The sequence below is a fragment of the Calypte anna genome, chromosome 8, assembly GCF_003957555.1.
Source record: "Calypte anna isolate BGI_N300 chromosome 8, bCalAnn1_v1.p, whole genome shotgun sequence".
Lineage (NCBI taxonomy): Eukaryota > Metazoa > Chordata > Aves > Apodiformes > Trochilidae > Calypte > Calypte anna.
The window spans coordinates 25,382,904-25,389,215 of NC_044254.1; positions in this window are offsets into that span (position 1 = coordinate 25,382,904).

Sequence of the window (6,312 nt, forward strand, 5' to 3'; positions counted from 1 at the left end):
TTCAGGATGCAGGAGGGTGGGACGAAGGCACTAGACTGCATTTTCCTCCTCACAGTAGAAAAAAAACCTCCAAATAATCACAAGGCTGGATTTGTCAATTTCCCATATGACCAATTCATCTGAGGTCAGCTTAAACTGTTGCCTCCTTGGAACAGGAACTACATCTCTTCCTGTTTTACAGAGCACTGAGCTGGATGTCAGCTCTTGTTAAGCAGAAAAGAAAAAGAATGCAATTAGCCTGGTGGATAAAAGGCAGGAAAAAGTCTCTTAAACTATGAAAAATCAACACTTGAGGAAGCAGAACACATGTGGAGAACAAATGCTGGAAAAAATCCCAACTGTTTGGAACAAATTCCTTTATTACTTAAATAAACAGCAGCATAATTTGTTGGAGTGACAGTGTGAGCTGTTCTCTACCCTGTTTGTGTGAGAAGAAATCATTGCTACTTAAAAGCCAATGGCTTTATATGGCCCTGGGTGAGTTCTCTGGGAAATGATGGTTATACACTGTGATAGAGGAGCAGAAATAGTCTAATAATGCTGTAGCAGGCCAAAAGGAGCATCAATAGTATAGAGCAAGCACAGAATATGCTCTGTCTGTACCCCATATTTCAGGTAGATTAAAAGCAGTCATGGATATTATATTATTTTTTAAGAGAGTACATGTCCTGTGGGAGAACAGACATTTTAAAGTTCACTCAGATCAACACACATATGCCAGTAGGCTGATAGCCAGGCTCTGTTGTGCATACTTAGGTTTGCAAAATACTTCCTTTCCTGCTTTGGGGACAAAAAAGCCTTTTACTCTGGTGTTTTGATTCTTCATTTTGAAGCAAATCACTGCAAGTTACTTGAAAGAATTGTAATTTTTTTCTTTTCTCTCATTTTAAATAAAGTTACTGTGTCAGCACATAGCAGTGGGCACTTCAGGAATGCCAGTATTTCTGTACAATCTTATTTAAATTAGATAAAGTTGAGAATAAAGAGCATTTTACTACCTTTTAAGTTACATCCAGAAGCTGTATCTGAATGTCTCATACCTCAGCCCATGCTGATCACAGGTGAGCTGATGTCCACTGCTCTTGGAGCTCATGCTTCAATAGATCTCCTTATACCTTTTGTTCCCTGCCACATTGTTCCTTGACTGAGGTGTCTTTGAGTTTCTCAGATCACATCTGAGTCTGTGATCTCTTTAGGACAGTGACAATAGTAACAATGTCAGAGCTGAGCAGGTCTCATGGACTTGATCTACCTCTGTGCTGATCCTCTGTGCAGCCTTGGTGTAACTTAAATAAATTGTCTGGCTTTCTCAGTTGTAGTAATGGAATAATACAGTGTGCTGCATACTGCAGCTTGGCCCTGGACGTGTCCTTGGACTGAGGTCTGCAGGAGTATCTTTGAAAAATAAAACTCCCAAGTTAGCATAGTCTGTCCTTGACAGCCCCTGGGACTTTGTTCTGCTGGAGCTGGTGCAGAAGGTTGGGTCTTGCACAGTGCACTGTGTGCCAGGCCCATGGCAAAAGCTCTAGGGTGTGCTGTCACATGTGCCTTAAACTGAGACTTCACCTTCAGTTTTTCTACCTGCAGATGTTTCTTCGTTTAGGCTGCAACCACCAATGTCATCCATCTGCAGGGAACATGAAGGAGCACAAAGACTAGAGAGGTTTCCTGCAATTAATTCTCTGTTGTGAGTCTTGCAGTGGAAGTTCTTTCCTCTGAAGGCACCAGAAAGCTGTGGTGGTGGAAACAGTTGTTGCCTGAGTCCACATCCCATGGTCAGGAGCAGCCTTTGGCTTAGTGGTGGATCACACAACCTTTAGATACGTTTGATTCCAGCTCTTGTTTTCCTTGGGGTTCTGATGGAAATGCAGCACTGGGCCTGGGGTAAGAATTCCATGTTTGGCATAGGTCAGTGTTAGAGGTGGAGGAAGTAAAAGCTTGGAAAAACAGCCTGTATAGGCAATTTGTAGCATAATGTGAAGGTGTAAGAGTTACCTTTGCACATGGGTATCTGGTTTCTTGTACTGATTCTGTTCTGGATAATCCTGGGCTGGTTATGACACTTGGGTGCCTCTGTTTCCCCATTAAAAGTGGCATAGCACCCTTTTTTATAGTATATTACCTGCAGGTGATACATAACAGCTACATATTATACTTACAAAATAAAAACAGAAAAAAAAGCCTTTTTGGGGAGGGGTGAATCCTGCTCTCTTCCTCACCCTTGTGGGCTGTTCTGGCCTCAACAGCAAGCCAGGTAATCACCCTACTCCTCTCTGTCTGCAGACTGGGGTAAGATGGGGTGGTACTCCAACATAAGCATGCTCACATGGTCCCTGAAAACACCCTAAATTTTGTTGTTTGGAATCAAGGTACTGTAATATAGAAAGGGCAGCAAGCTGGATCTCTGAATCATTAAGGAAAAGCAGCCAGCTTTGTTTTGGTTTTATTTTTATTGTAGTAAAAACACGCTTTCCACTCTTAACTTTTGAAACTTACACGTGGCACAGAGAGGGATCAGTTCCAGTTGATATGAGCCTGGAAGAAGAGAGGGAGGAAATAACTTAATTGCTTTAGACTTTAGTTCAGCTGGAGTTGAGAGGAAAGAGTCAGTGTCCCTTTTTTGGAATTCAGCAAGAAGGTTGTGTTCTTGGTGAGGACAGATCCTTTGCAGATTTTGGGAGGTACTGTACCGAGCTCTGTGGGGCATTCACAAAACAGGTGGCTTTATATTTAAAATACTAATTCTGCTGTCAGTAACAGAAGACTGCATTGCTTTCTTGGAAGTATTGCTGCATTTAGAGCATACTATGTTATAAACAGCATGTTGGGGGGTTTTTTGGGTGTTTTGTTTTTTTTTTGTTACTTTTACTAAAAGAGGAGAAATAAGGAAGGGGAGAAATAAGGAATGTGAAGCTCCTATGCTAAACGTGACCAGGACTGGAATGTCTGTGTGTGTGTGTTTTGATGTTTAGTGCTGTAATATGGGATATGGGGCTTATAAGATAAAGAGATTGGGTAGATGAGGTGTTACATCCAATTTGGAGACTTTGCCTCTAAAACATTTTGTAATTTCAGCCTATCTATCCCTGGTCCCTAAAGATTAGCTGATGGGTTGAAAACCAGGGGGTTAAAGGGGAGGGAGATAAAATTCAGCAAAAACTGCTCATCTGTCTGTTCCTGGCTGATTTGAACCAGACCCCCGGGGAATGGGAAGACATTCCCACTTGGAATTCAGATTTTGTTTTGGATGTGGCTAACATTAAAGACCTAATAGCAGGCAGTGCAGCTCTGGTATCCTGCAATGAAATGCTAAAGCAGACGCTGTCTCTGCTGCTCTGCTGTCAGTTCCAGCATGCTTGCTTTTGGCAGCTCCTATGGATCTTGCAAACTGTCTTGACAAAAAGCAATGGGAGATTGTTTCTTCCTCAAGTCTTTATATTCAGACTATAGCTGCTTCCTCTTTCCTACTCACATTTTCCCATATGGTGACTTTGGAAAATTCCTCTCTGATTTCGTTGGGAAGTGCAGGAAACTCGTTGGTAGAGGGTTGCCTATTGCTCTCTAATTCTGCTGCTCACATCTGGAAAGGATCTGGCTTGGAAAGGGGAGACTTGCTCTGAGCTCAGCACATGTAACTGACATGGCATGAGCTGAGAGAGTCTGGGGGCAAGAGAAATGTTCTTCTCCATTCATCTGATTTCTGAAGGCAAAGGTGAGTTTTTCAGTATTTTATTTTACTTTTAAAAGCTGGATTATCAGACAACAGCCAGAAGCCTGTCTTTCTGCTGCAACTCTTAGAAAGGATATTCAATGTAAGTAACAAACTCTGTTAACCTGTTGATATTGAAGATGAGGATGTTTTTCCATCTGTGTGTGTGTGTCCCCTGTGAGAACAGGGACGTGTGTGGGCATTAACAGGTACACAGATGAGGGAGATATTTTGAATGTGATTCTGTTGTTTACTGAAGTAGCTGCAGTCACAGAAAATCATAGTAACTCCTGAAACTTCTGAAGCTAACTTCTTGAGACTGTGCCTTTTGTAGCACTCTGCCTCTGGGGCTCTGTGGCAGCAAAGTGCAGAAATCAGCAGTCGTTCTGTTGGGACTTTAAAAGATGCAACCAGGGAAAATCCTGAGCTGGTTTCAGTGCAATCTCAGTCTTTGGATGGAAGGACCTGATTCAAAGCCCACTGAGGAGGAAAGAGGACCCTTTTTAGTGGATTTTGAACTATTCTTTTAGTAAGGTTTCTTCATAAGTTTTTGGATCAGGTTCCCCCCCCATGGGAATGAGCCTAAATGCAGTGAGGTAGTTCAGACTTCCTTTGAACTAAAATAAAATCAAAATCATGCCTGGTTTTACTGCCTGCACTCCAGATGCAGACACTTTCTGTATCCAAAGTGTCTCCCTGTGGCACCAGAGCAGTATTCACTTCAAAAGCATAGTAGCAGAAGCATGTATGTTGATGACAACAAAGACAGATCACCTCAGAAAGCTTAGTGAGCAATAGATAAAATATTTCATGTTAATTTTTAAACATTTTCATCTATATATGTGGAAAAGTTACCATGTGGCAAACCTACAGAGCCCAATAGCAGCCATGGGGTAACTTTCTGCTATGGGAACAGTGTTGGTTTTGTTACAGGAGAGCTGATTGTGAGCTGCATTTAAAAGGTGTTGGGTTGTTTTGTGGTTCAGGTTTTTTTTTTTCCAGTTTCTTTTGTAAGTATCTGTAAGAGGAAGCTGATCTATAGGAAAAAAATATTGTTAGAGATCTGATATAGCATGCTGAGATTATTTTCTCTTAAGATTTCTGAAATATTTTCTGTGATTAGGTCACCAAATAATAAGGATTTTACTAATCCACTGTTGGTATACTCACGTGGCCAATTTGATCTCACTATTAATATCTAGCTGCCATATAAGGAGCACCATCAGATCTCTGGAATGTTACATAAAAGAGATTAATTTCATTATATTTAGCTTTTACAGATATGGAAGCAGTATAATAGTGGAGCAAGGGGAAGAGGAATCAAGCAAACAGTGTTAAATGCTTAAAGTCACCCAGCATGTTTGTAACAAAGGTCAGGACCAAACCAAACCCATCCATATCTCAGGATGCTCTGTCCTGTACTCCCTACCTTCTCCCATTTCTCCAAGTGAAAGAGTTTAAAGAAAGTAAGATATTCATGCCTCTGACAGAGCAGAATCTCTCCAGTACCTCCCAAGCACCTTTGTGAGCCTCAGAAAGAGTTCCAACTGGTGCAAAGCAGCTCCATGGAGATGCACCAGTTCTGACATCTGCTACTCTGGGTCTAGTAGGTTCTTGTTTCTGTAGTAAAGAGGGAACCTGGGCTGGCAGAAGTGAACAGAGTACTTATTTTGTATCAAGGTCATTAATAGTATTTTCTCATCCTAAAAAATTGGCTTAAGTAAGAATTTCTCATCACTGTCATGTACTTTTGAGAACAGCTGAAAGAAGACAACTCTTTACCAGCCCTTGCTGCAAATCATTATGTATGAAATCTTAAGAAAGGCAAAAAAATGTGACTGAGGGAGCTGGATTAGGGCCGGCTGGTCAGTCCAGTAGATATTGAAATTCTGTTTGAATTATTTTAACCTGCTGCCAAGAAAGATAAAAGCTGAATGTTAGTTAGCTGGGTCTCTAAGGTTCAGATCAGCGCTGTCCAAAATCAATAGGAAGCCCCTTTTTTTTTTTCTTTAGCCATGAGATTTTGTTATTATTGGATGCTTGGGAAACTGCCCCTCCAAGAAGTATTCTGACAGCATGTGTCACTCTTTCCCAGCACACCTTGTTTGTTTTTATGAGAAGAGTTTCTTCCCCATGCAAAGCTGCAAGGAGCACCATGCTCAACAGTTACACAGAAATAGCATTGCACAACCTCCTCTATAAACCTCTGGGATCTGGCATTTCTCAATATGAAAAAAGCAATAAATAACTCAAGGAGTCTGGGGTGGTGTGGATGGAGGATGTTGGAAAATAATGAGGTTGGGAACCTGCAGCCCACAGCAGGGTCGAGCAGGCAGGAGCCACGGCAATGGTGGAAGCCAACATAAACAGAGCCATTGCCTGACATCCAACCATTGCCTCAAAACAGGCTCAGCTTCTGCTTCTGTTACTTACAGAACACGAGTTGGCAGACAGAGCCTCAGAAAGAAAAACTCACTATAGGGGACGAACAAGAAGTTTTGTTCTTGGAAGGTTTTTTGTGGTGGTGTTGCTGCGGTTGGTGGTGTTGGCTTTTTAACCTCCAAACATTTTGACCTCCCAGTAACTTAAAACTCAGCGCATAT